Source organism: Danio rerio, chromosome 1, assembly GCF_049306965.1.
Source record: "Danio rerio strain Tuebingen ecotype United States chromosome 1, GRCz12tu, whole genome shotgun sequence".
Lineage (NCBI taxonomy): Eukaryota > Metazoa > Chordata > Actinopteri > Cypriniformes > Danionidae > Danio > Danio rerio.
The window spans coordinates 50,099,583-50,118,667 of record NC_133176.1 but is presented as its reverse complement, the minus strand read 5'-3'; the positions used below and the strand labels follow the sequence as shown (position 1 = coordinate 50,118,667).

At 36.8% G+C, this 19,085-nt stretch overlaps 1 long non-coding RNA gene across 2 annotated transcripts in view; it reads left to right on the top strand.

The window, feature by feature from the left end:
- Positions 1-19,085, top strand: part of LOC137495289 (uncharacterized) — a 73,923-nt gene that overhangs the window by 16,944 nt on the left and 37,894 nt on the right. For both annotated transcript variants that reach the window (XR_012408151.1, XR_012408152.1), the window contains exon 3: positions 18,720-18,818. This is a non-coding gene — a long non-coding RNA (uncharacterized lncRNA). The remainder of the gene's footprint in view (positions 1-18,719; positions 18,819-19,085) is intronic.

Below are 19,085 nucleotides of genomic sequence, written 5' to 3'. Positions count from 1 at the left end.
CCCTGTTAGCATGCGCCAGGATGCAAAGCGTATTTTTCTGTCCTTAAAATAGCAAAAGCAGATTCGAATTTAATGCTTTTGCGCCTTGAGCTTTAGACTTTGCACCTAGATTGTTAAAATAGAGCCCTAAGTGTTTAACATATTTCACTTCAGGATGGCAAGAAGTCTTTAAAAAAGAATCAAATAACAGAAATCACATTCTGAAAATTCATGCAAAATCAGCAGTTACATTGGAGATCAGATTAGAAGATGCACTACATTGGAAAAAGCTTAGAGCAGTGCAAGATGAGTCATCAATATTTGTGTCAGTTTCCCCTGCTTATACAGTTTAATGCATTTATCTTCAAGTGAATTTTGGAGTGCACATAAAAAAACACGCATACATTTCTGCATAAAATTTGTCAATATATATATAGAGCTAAATCTAACCTAAAACATGTTTAATCGATCCTGGTGACCTCACATAGGGTCAGGACCTCAAGGTTATAGCAGTCATCAGATCATCTCTTTTTTTTTTACCACCAAACCTCTTATTTGCTTATTATAAATCAATCTCAATCCACAGACGTCCAGAAAGCTTCTATTTAAGTTTTATCAAGGCCAGTTAATGGCAGTTAACTACGAGCAAGCGTTCCTTTGGCCAGCCAAAAACACCCCCCCACCTCACTCATTTGTCATTCACAGTAAATATTTTGTCAGGATGCTTTTTACAGATGGCTGTTTGTTTTACAGCGACAGCGGAGGTCAATAGAGATGGCTCCACGAGATGAACTGGCTCACTCCCTCGAGACATGCGTTCTCAGTGAGGCCCAGTGATAGATGAAGTGCGCGATGGATCGGTTCAAGCCCATGTTCAATCAAACTTGATGACTTACATTATGGTAGTGGAGGCATGGGTGCTTTACGGAACCTGTTTTAGGTAGTGTAGGCCGTGGAGAGTGGCAATGTTTGTGTTGGTGAGTGCTTACCGGCTATTAAAATGAAGATGATTGGTCAAATTTGCATGAAGTGTATTTGAATGATTTTGAATTGAAGTGAACTGGGACTTTGAAATATCAAAGTTACATGACAAGTTTGTTGTCATTGTAGAAAAAAGTTTCTAGTTCAAACAAACGTGGGATCAAAATTAAAGGACAGTTTATGAACATTTGATCTTTTCAGAAATAATGTAATTTTCATTTATGTATACCAGCTGAATTCAATTATTGCCAATAAGCACTTATTTCATCAGGTAGTCAGAGCTACACAGGACAACTTTTAGAGTAGTATTTCCGTCAATGTTGAATAGCTATGGTTTCCGCTACATTCATTCTTCCATGGCGGGGTGCCTCGACAAAATTTAACCCCCCACGGCTACATTACAACTTCTCATTTAAAACATTTAATTTTTTTTATAGCGGGTAATAATTGCACCAAAACGTATTAAAAGATGAGTGAATTATACCAGCGCGAACTTCTCTGTAACCATAGTGGTGCTGTGCATTATTTGTTTACCCTGTTAAGGTTACGTGCTGACAGACTGACTGGCTGACTGACAGGTGCAGGATGCGTGAGGCCAGCAAACGCGACAGATAGCTGTTTGACTTTACTTCAGGACACATTAATATCACTCTGTAGGTCTATTAGAGACATTCATAAATATTCCTAGCGCAAATCTAATAAATGTTGGAGACATACTCATTACATAAACGCACTAAATCGCACTTCAGCAGCATTTATTTGAGAGCGCACAAGAAGATCTGCGCGCTCTTGAAGCGGCTTATATTTGAGGGGGCATGCAAGAAGTTTTGTGCAAGAGCAGAGGAAATCGGCACGTAAGCAAAGAGATTCGCATGCTCGTAGGCTATTACATAAATGCAATCTCGACTTCTATTACTGCGCTCACGACATTTTTCATTAAAATAACGCCACTATTAGTTCGTAGATCTGTGTAAAAAAGGCCTGCAGCCACAGCTGGAAAAAATCCTAGAGGAAACACTGCAAGTAATGTTTCTTGTTTACTTTGAACGAATTGGTGCTTTGACTGAACTCTTTGAATTTCTAATTTACTTTATTCGAGTGATCTGTTTGGTTTTTACTGAGTGAGCATTTCTGTTATGTATTGACCATTTAGTGATTTATAGACAAGTAATAATACTTGTCAATGTAAAGATCTGAGGACAGGTGCGATGTACTCTGATTGTCTGGTTTTGGTAAGAATCCTGGCAGCAGCGTTCTGGATCAACTACAACGTTCTGATTGTCTTTTTGGGAGTCCATTACAGTAATCCACCCTGCTGGTGATAAAAGAATGAACAAGTTTCTCTAAGTCCTCACTGGAAACAAGGCATCTAATTATTCTGATGTTTTTGATAGTATTCTGATTTAGTTACTGCTTTGACATGAAGATCGGACTCCAGAATCACACCAAGATTCTTGACCTTTTTTTTTTTGTTGATTGACCCCTAGAGTCAAGGTATGCATTCACCTTGAAAACCTCTACTTTGTTCCTAAATGCAATGACTTCAGTTTTCTCTTTGTTTAGCTGAAGAATGTTTTGCTCAGTGGCTCATCCGGTTACCCATTGACGGCAACGTTGCTCTAAAAGTGGTCCTGTATTTTGGGGAGGCGGAGACAAATTTGCATATTTATTGATCTGTGGATACTGGATCAGATAAGGGTGAAGATTCTATTCTATTTAAAATCATGAAGAAATTAATTTAAATTGACTTTTTACATTATATAATTTTGATCTTTAAAATATAAGTTTTAAAGGATAAAATGAATAACGGCGAACTTTAGTATAGGGCTGGGCGATAAAATCGGTATTGATATTTATTGACCCAACACCACCATTTTCAATATCGCAAAAAAAAAAGATTTGGTGTGTACTTTCAGTACGAAGTGCTATAGTTTCACTCCTTGATAGCAGTGCCAATAAACTTAGAATGTCAGTTTGTCATTTCCAATGGAGGCGCGCAACTTACACAACGCACACATCGGGAGGGATGCATACATGTTTTGTAAACGGCGCACATTTTTCAGCTGCACCTAGTTAAAAAACATCTAAACCTTTTCAGAATGTCCCGAGCTTTCCACAATTCATGCAAGTAGAACTAACCAATCTGCTTCACACTTTGTAGGGAGTATACACATTTCAGAAATAATGGCAGACTAATTACCTCAGACAAATACAGCGCACCCAAACACTGCAGCGGTTTTCCTTTTTCTCCAAAAACTTGCATCAGAGCTGCAACAATGATTTGCTCTTTTTTCATCCTCTCCTCGGAGAAAATGGCCGATGGTCACCTAGTTATGAGCAGCGCCAGGGGAGTGCGAACGCAAATTCCTAAATGGTCAAGGAATCCACACACATGCGATTGTCACTTCAGGTCAGAATAAAAACACATGCTAAAATGAGTGGCGTATAGCAGCAGTGAGGAGATTGTAAATAAAAAAGGATGTAAGGATGTCACCAGAGTGGCTTTTTGGTTTCTTTTCTCCCATCCCAGCCACTAGCACCTTTCTTTTTTCATCCCAGCCTCTAGCACCTCATCTGAAAGATTTTTTAAGTGTAAGGAGTAATATCAGCTTCACAATTTGTAATGTTGCAATATGTATTTGAATAATGATGGTTGATTTGATCATCATAGTTTGTTTTGTTTAGAGGGTTTGAGGTTTACTAGCGTTTCATTATCATTCACACCTTAAAGTTTGCTTTGATTGTTCAGTATTTACGCATTACCATTGCACACACTTTGTAACATTTTTATATATCAATTTTAAGTCTCTTTAATGCATAAGCTTATTTCATTATAAAGAGATCAGATAATTAATTTAAATATTTTAGTTTTTGACAATTAAAACTGTTTTCCTTAGTAATGTTGGTAAATTAAAATAAAGTGGTAAATAAAAAAATCCTAAAATTCCTAAATATATATTTTTAAAATATTCAATAGTTATCGATATCGAATTATATGAAACGGATATTGTGATAATTTTTTTGCAATATACTTTAGCATAACTTTAATTCTGTAAATGAATTGGCAACTTACCATTTAGCTTGTGTTGTAGAGTGGATTTTCTGAAAAACAAGTCATTATTTTTTTGCACATAAACAGCACAGTTCACAATTGATTTCAAAGGAACAGCAGCAAGTAACACATCAGCTTTTTAATTCAAAAGACTCGAGTAGAAAGACGGCTTAACCTCTCCTTTTTTTTTCGTTCTGCAAAAAAAAAAAAAAAAAAGAGAGTCATACAGGTTTGGATCCACATGAGTTTGAGTAAACATTTTTGAGTAAACCGTCCATTTAATCTTTCTTTCATAATAGTTTTCAAGGATATTTGGACTTAGAGGCTACAATCTTAAATCAACAGACAACAGCAAACACTCCCAGCATAAATGGCATAAATCAAATGAACTAGTGAAGGTAATAAATTCAAAAATGTATCTTTTCATCACAACACTGTTTTGCTTACCGATTTGATTTATCGACTAGTTATCTTTCTTTCTGTCTTGCACTCTTTTTTTTGTTCTCACATACACACAAAGCACAGCCACACACACACACACACACACACACACACACACACACACACACACACACACACACACACACACACACACACACACACACACACAAACTATCATGAAAGCCAGACACACAAGACCATTGAGGTGTTTTTTGGGCTCAAGCCACTAGCAGTGATGTCACTGTGCTTATTCTGAGTCTTTTGCTCTAATGTATGCTGACTTAAGCAGCCAACAACACACACACAATCACATACACACCACTATAAGTGTAACTACATATCTTGTATATCATAACTGCAGTTTATCGGAAGGAAAGATAAATTGATCTGTAAAGAGTAGTGAAAGTAAATCTTGAAGTGTTGTGTATAAACTAGAAGTAGTTGCTTTTATACATGGTAGTTGGGAATACCAGGTATGATTTATTTAAACACTTTTTTTAACCCCAAAGTTAATTTAGAAAAATGTTCTTCTATCATTCACTCACTGACCACTTTATTAGGTACACCTTACTAGTTCCGGGTTGGACCCCTTAATCACTTAATCCTCAGAACTGCTTTTATCCTTTGTGACATCGATTCAACAAGGTACTGGAAATTTCCTCAGAGATTTTGGTCCAAGTTTACATGATAGCATCATTGACATGATGCAGATTTGTCGGCTGCACATCCATGATGTGAATGTCCTGTTCCACCCCTTCCCAAAGATGCTGTATTGGATTGAGATCTGGTGACTGTAGAGACCATTTGAGTACATGGAACTCATTGTCATTTTCAAAAAAGCAGTCTGAGATGATTCGCGCTTTATGACATGGCACGTTATCCTGCTCGGAGTAGCCATCTAAAGAGGGGTACACTGTGGTTATAAAGGGATGGTCATGGTCAGCAACAATACTCAGGTAGACTGTGGTGTTGATACGATGCCTAATTGGTACTAATGGGCCCAAAATGTGGCAAGAAAACATCCCCCACACCATTACACCACCACCAGCCTCAACCATTGATACAAGGCAGGATGGATCCATGCTTTCATGTTGCTGACGCCAAATTCTGACCCTACCATCCTAATGTGGCAGCAGAAATGTAGACTCATCAGACCAGGCAACGTTTTTCCAATCTTCTGTTGTCCAATTTTGGTGGGCCTGTGCGAGTCATAGCCTCAGTTTCCTGTTCTTAGCTGACAGGAGTGGCACCCGGTGTAGTCTTCTGCTGCTGTTGCCCATCTGCCTCAAGGTTTGACATGTTGTGCATTTAGAGATGCTCTTCTGCATACCTTGGTTGTAATGAGTGGTTATTTGAGTTACTGTTGTCTATCTATCACTTAGAACCAGTTTGGCCATTCTCCTTTGACATCAACAAGGCATTTGCACCCATTGAACTGCCGCTCATTGGATATATTCTCTTTTTCAGACCATTCTCTGTAAACCCTAGAGATGGTTATGTGTGAAAATCCCAGTAGATCAGCAGTTTCTGAAATACTCAGACCAGCCTGACTGGCACCAACAACCGTGCCACATTCAAAGTCACCTAAATCACCTTGTTACCCCATTCTGATGCTCTGTTTGAACTGAAGCAGATCATCTTGACCATGTCTACATGCCTAAATGCATTGAGTTGCTGCCATGTGATTGGCTTGCGGCAACCAACAGTTGTGCACGTGTACCTAATAAAGTGGCCGGTATGTGTATTTCAAGCATTAGATGCAATTCAGTTAAAGTGGACAAAAGCAGATGCTCTGTTTATAGAAGCTCTTTTTCATAACGCTGTTTTAATGATTTCCCACTGGATCATTATGGGTATTTGTAATATTGTGATTTTATAAAATTGTGACCATAAATTGAAAAAAAAAAACTTAAAAAAAATACATTGAAGATAAAAAGTTTTGCATATACTGGTTAAACAATATTGAACTTCCTTAAGTAATAAAAATAAAATATATTATTGAATTCTAAATAATTTTTTCAACTTTTGATTATTGCACTGTGTTGTAATTATCTCTATTCCCTCATCATACAGTTTGATTTAGGTGTATGGTACAGTCTTACTCAAGGACACTACCATGGATTTTCCTTCATGGGTATTTGAACCTACAATCTCTGTGTTACCAGCCCAGATCCATTACACCACTCCCCCAGCGTATTACTTTCTACACTCTTGCATATTTAATGCACATTTATGCTGTCTTACCAAATCAAGTCGCATTGTTTCATAGGTGCACGTGTTGTGCTTGTTTCCCAGACACTGAAGTTAATTCCTGGTTTAGACTAACCAAAATGTTTAAAGCACATTAGTGGTTGAGCATTTGAGACTAGACAATCCCATAATGACCAAAAAAAAAAGAAAATTATTCCTGGGAGGTTTTCTTTGTTTACCATTTCTTTACTTAGACGAAACAGATGCTGCTTTATTTAGAGAGATAGTTTACATAAATGAAAAAAATGAATTGACACATCTTTGTGTTTTTTTAAAAACCATATGATTTCTTGCCTTTCCTTTACAACAGCAGATGTTTGTCAAAATGTACCTGCTGTGCTTTTTCACACAAAGGGTGAAAAATAATGGTGAAAAACAGTGATATCTGGTCTTCATTCACTGTTCATTGTGTTTTAATGATTAAATTCAGTTAAATGTAATTAATAGAAACACTTTGTGATCAAGAAGCTATTATTATTATTGGCGCTGAAAAGTTTGGAGTAAGTTTTAAAAAACATTAGTAAATATTTATAATTTTTCAAACATTAATTAGGGTTTTCAATATTAGAGATACTTTTTGGTAACACTTTTAAAAAGAGTAAAAGTAAACATTTACAGTAATATCCAGCAGCATGTTAGAATATTTTCTAAGAACAAAAAACACAAACACAAATATATAGAAAATAAATTTTTATCATTTATTAATTTTAAAAAAATGTATATTTAACAATGCTACTGTTTTTACGATATTTTAAACAAAGGCAACCTTTATATAATTAAAACTTATATTAATATATTAGCAATATCACACAAGTAGCAGTGCTTTTAATTCATCATTCTTTTTTTTTGTTTGTTTGTGTTTTGTTTTCTTAGCAGTACTTGAGAATCTCAGAGCTGAAGTCTCAGAAACAGATCCCGAATCGCCACGACTGCTCCTGTGGGAGTTGGACCCGCTGTGTGTTTAGTCTACAGTATGACCAAAAAAGACAACGAGACAACAAGCATGCAAACGTTCACATACTCACAACATGCGCAAACAGAACTGGGATTAGTACGTTTGGATTCAACAAAGCATTGAACGTCTGCAGGGTTTATTTGTTCATGTGTGACCAATGCGTCTGGCTGCGCCGTGTGTCTTTGTGTTCAGAGGTGTGTATTGATGATGACATCATCCTCCCCTGGCTGGCATTGCGGGGGTTACTTTGACAGTCTCTTGTGCTTTTGTTTTGTTCCACAACTGCCCGCAGATTAGGGTATGAATGTCAGGCAAACACTACCTCACATAAGAGGCTTTTTTGGCCATCATGTGCATTTACATTGTCCAGCATAAATGAGAAACACAAACAGATTTATCAGAAAAACACCCATGTCCCTTTTAAATTGATAATTTCTATGGGATGCTATACAAAGAGATTTAAGCAAATCTGGTTTATTGGTTTTACGTTAGATTAGACAATAGCAAAGATAAAACTAGAACTAATCTATCAAAATAATCATGGCACAAAATTAAAATGGGCAGAGAAATTAGAAAATAAAATTGTAATTACATGTACATACTCACCGGCCACTTTATTAGGTACACTTTACTTGTACCGGGTTGGACCCCGTTTTGCCTTCAGAACTGCCTTAATTCTTCATGGCCTAGATTCAACAAGGTACCAGAAATACTCCTCAGAGATTTAAGTCTATATTGATACGATGGCATCAGGCAGTTGCTGCAGATTTGTCCATGATGCAAATCCCCTGTTCCACCACATCCCAAAGATGCTCTATTGGATTGAGATCTGGTGACTGTGGAGGATATTAGAGTACTAATATCGTGGCGTTGACATAATGCTTAATTGGTACTAATGGGCCCAAAGTGTGCCAACAAAATATTCACCACACCATTACACCATCAGCCTGAACCGTTGATACAGGGCAGAATGGATCCATGCTTTCATGTTGTTGATGTAAAAATCTGACCCTACCATATGAATGTCGCAGCAGAAATCGAGACACCTCAGACCAGGCAACGTTTTTCCAATCTTATATTGTCCAATTTTGGTGAACCTGTGTGAATTTTAGTCTCAGTTTTCTGTTCTTAGCTGACAGCAGTGGCACGCGGTGTGGTCTTCTGCTGCTGTAGCCCATCCGATTCAAGGTCGGATGTGTTGTGCTTTCAGAGATGGGGTACAAAGATGAGGTTCTTTGAGTTACTGTTGCCTTTCTATCAGCTCAAACCAGGCTGGCCATTCTCCTCTTACCTCTGGCATAAACAAGCCATTTGTGCTCACAGAACTGCCACTCACTGGATATTTTCTCTTTTTCAGACCATTCTCTGTAAACCCTAGAGATTTTTTTTGTGTGGAAATTCCAGTAGAGCAGCAGTTTCTGAAATAGTCAGACCAGCCCGGCTGGCACCATCAACCATGTCACATTCAAAGTCACTTAAATCCCCTTTCTTCCCCATTCTGATGCACAGTTTTAACTGCAGCATCATCTTGACTATATCTACATGCCTAAATGCATTGAGTTGCTGCCATGTGATTGGCTTATTAGAAATTTGCCTTAACGAGCAGTTGGACAGGTGTACCTAATAAAGTGGCCGGTGAGATTTTTGCAACACCTCATTTTGTAGCGGTATTATTGTTCTTATCCTGAAGATGTTAGGTGACCACACTCATATTTTAATAAAGGTTGTATAATAAAACTATTCGCTGAGAAAATTTCTAAAAATCTAAATTTTTACCAGGATATACTCAATTATGCTGAGCACTGCATATTAACCATCTAATACAAACCTATATAGAAACTTGTTGATATTGTGAGTTTGAAAAAATCATTGAGCTTTTAGTTGAGGTTGTTGTAAGAGATTCAAATGAAGTGGTCTGTTCTCCATTGTATGCACATGTTTTGGCAAGGGATGGGCAGAGGTTCCCTGTCTTACTCTAGTCTGCTATGGGGTGGCCGCAGATGTGTCAGGCGGTCCCACATATGAATCATAGTGATTTAGAGGTGTCTTTTCAATCCCCCTGAGTGGCTCATTCGGTGAATTAGGAGCAAGGCGTTGAGACAATCAATTTTATCACAATGGGGCCTGTTCCAGGGTGACGTCATCGCTACTCACTGGAGTCAATCGAAAGAGACAGACTCAAAGAAGATGGGAATTTACCGTAAGAAGCTCAAGTTTCGGCCAAAGCACTGTAGTTAATACTAAAGCAAGCACTGCTAGGATCTAATTCAGAGACTTTATTTATTTGCTTGTTTTGGTTTGGGTGACAATCCGAACTCTTAATCCTGTGCTGATATCTGGTGTGTAAATCACTGTTGTGTTTGTGTTCCAGACATGAATGATGTTGATAAGTAAGTATACTGTTTTATAATTTTAACTTCCTTATGACTAAATTTGCGCCATACATAGCATATTGCTTTAAGAACAGTATGAGTTATTTTATTTTCAAAACTTATGTATACTTGCGTCACACTATCGGTTACAGACTAGGGTTGGGCATCTAAGCTATAATGCCGATCCGATACGCATCTCGATACAAAGAATACGATCCGATATATTAGCGATACATTTGTGACATATTGCGATGCAACACGATACGATTCACACCCATATCACGATACGATGCGATGTTTAAGCACTAACTTATTAGATTAAGTTTATGAGATGATGTAAAAGAGGATGCTGTGTCATTGAATGAGTTTGTTTATTTATTACCCAAGCAAAACCAAGACTTTTTTACAAACTGGCTCTTCTCTCAGAGCCAGAGTGTCAGTTTACAGTAGAGGGCCATTTTAGAACATATAGCACATATTATTTAAGTATTTTCAAGATAAACAGAATGTATAAGTGCAATATATATTAAAAATATATATATATATATTTGCACTCTTTCAACATAAAGGTTTACCATTGCACAACAAGAATTGTGATTTAACTTTTCAACTATGAAAACAAGTTTTACAAAGATATTTTGCCACTGATTATTCAAAACTTAAGGTCGTGAACTAGCAGTGTTATGCTGCGTTGAAACATCACTGTCACTGTAAACAACAGGCTAATAAAAATATAACAAACCAGCAATCTTCTTGCTGTGAGGTGGTCAAACTACCCACTGTGCCGCCCATTATTTTTATCATTATTATTATTATTATTATTATTATTATTATTATTATTATAATTAAATAAAAATTAACAGGAGGAGGTGTTTAAAACCTTCGTTCTCCGTGACACTAGGCTGAATATCTTTGCAGATGAACAATGCAATAGCATTCGTTATTGGCGTAGAGCACACAAAACTGTTGCGCACGGAAAAAAAACTTGCAATGCTTTTCTCACCACTTTTGGAGCTGGTTGAAGCAGTGCGAAAGCCGGGGATGCAGGAACACTGGAAGATGCTTTCACAACAACACTGTGGCGCCGCTTCAAGTGAGATTTCAGATTTCAGATTAGTCATACTGCTCGCGTATTTTACAGATGCGCATTTTGCAAATTGCATCTGTCCTGTCATGTCGTCCATCCTTAAATCCATAATGTTGCTTGCCATACTTTAGATTTAAAACTCAGTCAGGAATAAAATGTTTGTTTTGCTTCTCGCGCTTTCTGAGGGCGCTCCACTAGCTTCATCCGCACACCTGATACACTGAGTTGTAGTGTGTGCACATCCGCAAATCCGTTGCTAAGGCATACTTTATGTAGGTTGATTAAACTATGCGCCAAAAACAGGTTGACAACACTTGTTAATAAATAAAAAATACATTCTATATTAAAAATATAAGCTGTATCTCGGAAAAATCGATGCATCTCGCAAAAACCGATGCATCTCGATTTGCTTCCAAAATTTCATTCATCCTCTGCTGCTCAACCGATGCACTCGCATCGTGCACGCGCATGACCGCGTATCGATACATATCGATGAATCTTCCCATCCCTATTACAGACGAAACAATGATGAAACGTCAACTATTTGTACTCACACTTGTGTGTTGTGCCATTGTTACACATATATTTGTGTGTTTGTTTTTATGAAATGCGACAGTAAAAGCAAATCATCACAGTGCGAACTGAGAAAAGACACTGTGACTAACATACACCGATTACACTCAGATATAAAATACACACTTACAAACATGGTCTGATTGCCGGCAAACAAAATGTATACACGGATCTATGTTGTGTTATCAGTGTGTTGTGCATGTGTGTGTTTGTGTAATGTGAATAGGTTGTTTTATTGTTTAAGGTTAGCATTGAGTTTATGTAAACATTGCTATTTCAATTCCATCTTAAAACCCTATCAAACAGTAGCCCATATCATCTTCCCATACACACTAAAATAACCACAGATTATTTTTGAACAACATGTTCTTTTAAAATCATTTATTAACCAAACATAGAAAGATACATACACTTACCAATTTCAATTCCTCAACACCAAACCTGTCGAAATTTCATACAAAGATTTATACAGTCTTCCCGCCTTCACTTCAGATTGGCCATTTTGGATTACATTATCTGGGTCACGACCCCCTGGTCAGTGATACAAATCACTGTTCTGTTGTTTATAGTTGTATTGGTTGTTTGTTGTGTTGTATTTTGAGTTTTGTATGCATATTAATTTACATGCATTATTTATACTTTGGTTTAATGTCTTTGTATTTTTTTTTTTTGTGTACATGTTACCTTCCTACCTGTAGAATGGTTTAACCCATGGGCGCGGCCAATGTTTAAACTGGTCCCAAACCTTCACTCTGGGTGGATAGTTGTAGGAGTAGGTTGTATTGTGGAAGATAACATATTAATAATAGATTTTGTTCAGGTCATTGCCTTGATTTAGCTGAACAAACCTGTAAATATTGTATAGTTTATTTTTCTTTATTATCAAATTGTCACTTTCACTTTCACTGCTGTTTTTTTTTTTTCACTTGTGTCAAATAAATCGCTCTTCATTTCCATCAGCGGCTTCTATAACACTTTTGCTTCCCATCCACCGGGTCATTCATAACACAAATGTTAACCAGTTTTATTCAATATTGATAATAAAAGGACACGTTTATTTAGAAAGTACTGAAATGCTTGAAATTCAACTTATCACTGGAACAAATTACAATTTAAAGTACATTATAATTCTATGTTTCACAATATTATGTCCACTGAAACGCAAGTGATGTCTAAAAACAATCATCTGAGTGCTTCTCCAACTGCCAGAGTATTTAATAAACCAGCCTGATCTCATGAGGAAATGTAATTATTTTACGTTTTGTCAGTTTAGTGGCTAATTTGAGTTCTGTCGTATGAAAATGTACGATTTTAAAAAGGAGGTGTGGTACTCAACCCCACCTTGAAACTCAACCGCCATTTGGTAATGAGCAAATCCTACTAAATTGTATAAATGAGATTGTACGAAACTAGCCACCCAATCCAAAGGTTATGAATTGCAGTGAGATAGCGTTGAAAAAATACCAGTCATTCAGTACTGAGTGTAAAACCCATGCTCTATGTCTGGCTACACCGCTGGCTTTTTAAAAATGTAGTATTTCCAGTGACAACAACAGAAAAAGTATCGCTCAGCTAATATTTCTGCAATGCAAAAACGCTTCGGCGGACACAAGCCCTTTGTGGTTTAATTTTTAACATCAAATAAATGCAGCCTTTACAAGCTAAGATTTTTCAAAAGCGTAACCCCAAACTGTTGATTTGTATACAGTACAGTATATATTTGTGTGACAGAGTAAGAGAAGGAAATTGGAAAAGTCATAAAGCTGACATCCACGCAGCTCTCACTGATGAGTATTCCTTCTGAATTGAGTCATCGTCTCATTCACACGGCTTTATTTAACGTGCGTCTGGAAAGCGTAACGTCAGTGAAACATCCCTCTCAGAAATGTGTGTCATGACATCAGTCCACCCCAGCGAAGGTGAGCTGGGAATCTGTGTGTAGGACTAACGGGAAGAACGTCTCCACTGAGGGTCTGGAAATACTTGGGATAGTTTTGCTGGCGCGGTCTCGCCAGAGAATGCTGCCTGGATAGTTGCATTGTTTAGGATGACTTCAGTGGAATGTCATTAAGGAAATTATGTTTTATGTCGTGTAGGAAACAGGAGATACAGGAGTTCGTAAGGTGTGTTTGTGGTCCCTGTGTGGAGTTTTTAGACGGTTAGTCATAAACGGAGACTTGGACCTCACAGAGAGAGACATAACAGTAGCGTATTGAGTGTTTCATGTCTGCATATTTGAGCGATAAACTACTTTCATCACGTTTCCATTCAGCTCCGCTGTGATTCAGAGACTGGGCTCTGTGAGGTAACTTGACTTCCAGTATTCTCGCAGACAAGGGCCGAGTCCTGTTCCTCAGCCCACGGAGAAAAGCTCTTAGTCAGGCTTGGGAAAGCAAGGGGGACTCCCCACTTTTGGGAAACCACAACTGCACTTCCATAATCCCTGACTGCTGCTTTCTAAACTCTGTTAAGACAGCAGAATCCTGCTAAGCAGCAGGTAAGCTCAGGTTTCAGATGTGGCCCATCTTATCATACAGTTTTATGTGTTGATGCAGATGCACTTATGGGATAGAGTTTGCTTTTTCATCAGTAGTAAAGTTTATTGAAAGTGACTGATCAGGAGCCTGCTCTCGTATAGGCGTGATAATGACATATCCTCCTTATGAATCCTCCTGCCGACACCAACAATGGCTCATCAAACTATCTTTGCTCAATCGGAAGTACCGCTAAAACCTTCCATCATCCAGGTATAGTTTCTGGAGGAGTTGATGAACTCTCAGAGCTAGATGCACTTATGAAAGGATCTAGTGGATCTAGCCGAATGATTCTACACAGTTTTTCAAATCTTCAATCTAAGACGCTTAAAGCGTAACTAATCTCCTGATAAAAACCATGCTAGCTATTTAGCAATGAAACAATTTGAAGCACGAATGATGCGAATTTGATGCACAACTGAAGCAAATTTGACGCACAAATTAATCGAATTTGACGCGCGAACTAATCGAATGTGACGCGCGAATTAATCAAATGTGACGCGCGAATTAATCGAATTTGACGCGCAAATAAGCGAATTTGATGTGCGAATTAAGCAAAATTGACATGCGATTAAATCGAATTTGTTGCTCGAATTGAATCGAATTTGACACACGAATAAATCGAATTTGACGTGAATGAAGCGAATTTGGTGTGCGAATGAAGCGAATTTGGCACGCGAATGAAGCGAATTTGATGCACAAATAAAGTGAATTTGACGCTCAAAGGAAGCGAATTTGACATGCGAATAAATCGAATTTGCCATACGAATAAAGCATATTTGACATGCGCATTAATCAAATTTGACGCACGAATGAAGCGAATTTGACGCGCAAAGGAAGTTAATTTGACATGTGAATGAAGCTAATTTGACATGCGAATTAATCAAATTTGACGCACGAAGCAAATTTGACGCGCAAAGGAAGTTAATTTGACATGTGAATGAAGCGAATTTGACATGCAAATTAATCGAATTTGACGCACGAATGAAGCAAATTTGATACGCAAAGGAAGTTAATTTGACGTGAATATAGCGAATTTGACATGCGAATTAATCGAATTTGACGCTCCACGAAAATGAATTTGTTTCATTTTAAATCAGTCACGTCTGGTGTGAACACATCATTATAGTTTAGTGGAAGATGATAAAACATTGTTTGGAATACTTTAATAAAAAAATTTTTTATTAAAAAGAATTAATTAGAAATAGAGATCACAGTTTTTAATACAACAACAAACATGCATGGTAGAATGAATCCTGAAAGATCATGTGACACTGAAGACTGGAGGAATGGTGCTAAAAATTCAGCATTGCCATTACAAGATCTAACAGTATTTTAAAATATATTCAAACAGAAAAGTGCGCCTGGAAGGGCATTTGCATCATAATACATTTGCCAGAGTAATTGGCAGTTCATTCTGCTGTGTCAACACCTGATAAATCAGGGACTAATTTCAAAGGATAGTGAGTGAGCAAGTCAAATAGAAAACACTTATTTTAAATTGCAATAATTTGTAATATTCTCACTGTATATATTTATATATTGTTGCATATAAGCTAAAAATACGAACAAGGAAATTCTCTTTTTAACACAAAACTAATTGTTGTGGAAAAAGAAGGACTATTTCCACACATCCGACTGGTCTTTAAGACTTTAAAGACTGTTAACACGCCATTTCCAGGGTTTGTAAAAGAAACAAACAACACTCTTGAAATGATTTGCATTGATAGCTGTGTTTAATGACAGCATCAGCATCTCTCTGCTCTCTAATTTTTGCCATGCGTGGTCCTCTCTGAGTCTCCCGTGGGGCATTTGGGTCTGTTTGCTAGCACTCATAATTGCAGTGGTGAAAGAGAGTGAGAGAGAGAAAGAAAAAACTTGCAGCTACAGTAGACAAGAGAGATGTGGAAAAACAGTAATTAGAGTTAGAGATGGTAGAGAGCCAGTCAGACTTCAAGTCATCAAGGACAACATCTTTATGACATACTGTAGATGTAAAGGCATATGTGTATCTGCCTGAAATAGTCTAGAATAATAAAACATTTGAACTGGAAGAAAAAAGAACCAAGTTAAGGCTTGAGTAAGTCTTTATATAAGGCTTCTAATTCTGTAGGCCAAAAGTGAAGCTTTCCCTAAAAATACTTGTAAACTTTTACAGTGGAGTTTTGAACGAAAGATTCATTAGTTCGGTTATCTAAATACAAATGTTTTGTTAGCATTTCCTTTAAAAGAGTAGATGTCAGAATTTGATAAGTTGTTCATTTTTTATGAACAGCTTTTAACAAAACCTAAAAAATAAATAAATCCTATGTTGTCAATAGGTGAATGTTTTACTTACTAATTTCAAGAGGAGCATGTGATATGATTGATCACAGCTGATCTCTCATCTGTAATCAGTAATAATCCAATCAGATTGATCCAATCCTACAATAAATAGATCAATTTCACTCTATTGCCTTATCTTCATTTTGGAAGAATCCCCCCTTCCATCCCATTTCCTCCTTTTCCTCCTTTTACCAGGGGGAGCTCTCAAGACCTACCTAATCCTGACCCCTTTATATGCTAATTAACCAGGCTGGAGCCTATCTCCAAGCTCTGGGTTCTCTCCCGGGACAGCATGTAAAAACACTGTAAAAATATCAGTTAATTATTAGTTTCCATATTTTGTGATTCTCCGGTTTTTCCATTTATTTGCAGTTATCAGTTGCATTATGGACACTGACACTTTATCTCTTCTGTCGAATTTTAATGTTAAAAACTAAACTTTTTTTGACATTTTTGTAGTTTGAATCATTCATTCATTTTCCTTCAGCTTTGTCCCTTTTTTATCAGGGGTCGCCACAGCGGGTTGAACCGCCTACTATTCCGGCATATGTTTTATGCAGTGGATGTCCTTCCAGCCGCAACCCAGTACTAGGATACACTCATTCACACACACACACACGCACACACTCTCATACACTACAGCCAATTTAATTTACCCAATTCACCTATAGTTGGACTGTGGAGAAAACCAGAGCTCCTGAGGAAACCCACTCGAACACTGGGAGAACATGCAAACTCCACGTAGTAATGCTAACTGGCCCAGCCAGGAGTCCAACCAACGACCTTCTTGCTGTAAAGCGACCGTGCTAACCACTGAGCCACCTCAGTTTTTTGTAACTAGTTTTTTTTCGACGATTTTGTACTTCGATTATTTTTTTTAACACAAACTGTTAGAAATGTCAGTACAAGTCACTTTTTCCGACTTTTTAACATCAAAAGTGTTTGGACAAAAGATCAAGATCCCATAATGCAATTCTAAATAACAAAATACAGAAAACTGAGTTATGGACATTTTTTTTTTTTTTTACTATGTAGAATCACCCACATTACTATAGAGTCAATGTAGGGTCATATATACTTGCAAAATAATGAAAGTTTTGCAAACTAAAATATGTAGCTTTTAAATTATTGAGCTATTAAATTATTGAGTAAAATATTAAACAAAAAAATAAATAATTAAATGCAAATCTCCAAAAATTGCAAAGAGAAAATTAATTTTTGAGAAATAAAAATAAGTTTTGCTAATAAAAGTACAGAACTACAAAGGGAAAATTAAGTTTTGAGAAATAAATATGAAATTTGCAAACAAAAAAGAACTGCAAATAAAAACCAAGCAGTGCAAAAAATCCAATATATATTATAATTCATTTTTTTATTTTTTTATTTTTGCAAAACATTTTTAATAGCATTGCCTTTACAAAACCAAATTTTACAAGGAAACTTGGGCATTTACAGCTGGCCCAGACCTCTAGGTGATGATGTCACTTAAAAAGGGCCAGGTCCGTAAACGCCCAAGGTCCCTTAACCCCCCCCCCCCCTCCCCCTCCCCCATTTTTGTTTCTCAAACATTTATTTTCGCTTTTGTGACTTTTGGAGATTTGCATTAATTTATTTATTTTAGCTCAATACTTTATTTTTTGTTTGTAAAATTTATTTTTATTTTGCAAGTATATATGGCCCTAGATTGACTCCATGCTAAACACCTTTAAGTAAAAATGTTTCATTCTAAATGATTATTATTAATATTTTGCTAAATGTTTTTTCCAACTGGTTGTCAGTTAACAAATTTGAGAAATGTCCTGGAATTGACAGCATTTAAGATTTAAAACAACAAAAACATTTCAGCAAATAACATTTCATGAATGATGTCACATTTTTTGAACAGATGTCGCTGAACAAATATTGTTACACAAAGTTACCCAAAGTTCTCAGAATGTTCCCTAATTCTAAAACCTTTACTGATTTTTGCAAGGCCCGGTTTTTATATCCCATATTTCTTATGGCATCCCATATTGTATAAGAAGTCTGTTTTTGACAGCACTGGTCTAGACTTGATTAACTTGATTGCAATATTATTTAATTTTTCACTCTGGAGAAGACCGGTGCATTTGGTGGAAGGATATTGTGGCCTCAAACTGTTGTTGTTCTCTGTTTGGTTTACACACATCAGATGGAAACTGCTACCTGCTGGATCCGTCCAGAAGAGGAACTAACTGTGAAGTCTGTGAAGACGTGACTCATCTCCAATCTGCATCTGAGTCCAAGGCAGGTCAGAAGTGAATAATATCCAGTCTCAATGAGTCTAATAGGCAATTTCACAATATATTTGCTTGCATTTTTTTCCTAGAGTAAATCTGTTTATATAATATATTGATGAGCATTAGTGTTCAGAACTTTAAGATCAGTGGGATATCCTACTTAATCATAAAGCATTATATATAACATTATATTAACTGAAATTGACAGTATGTTAACAGAAATCTTGTAATTCCTGTCATTGTTACCATGATTTACAGAAACACCCTCTTAAACTTTA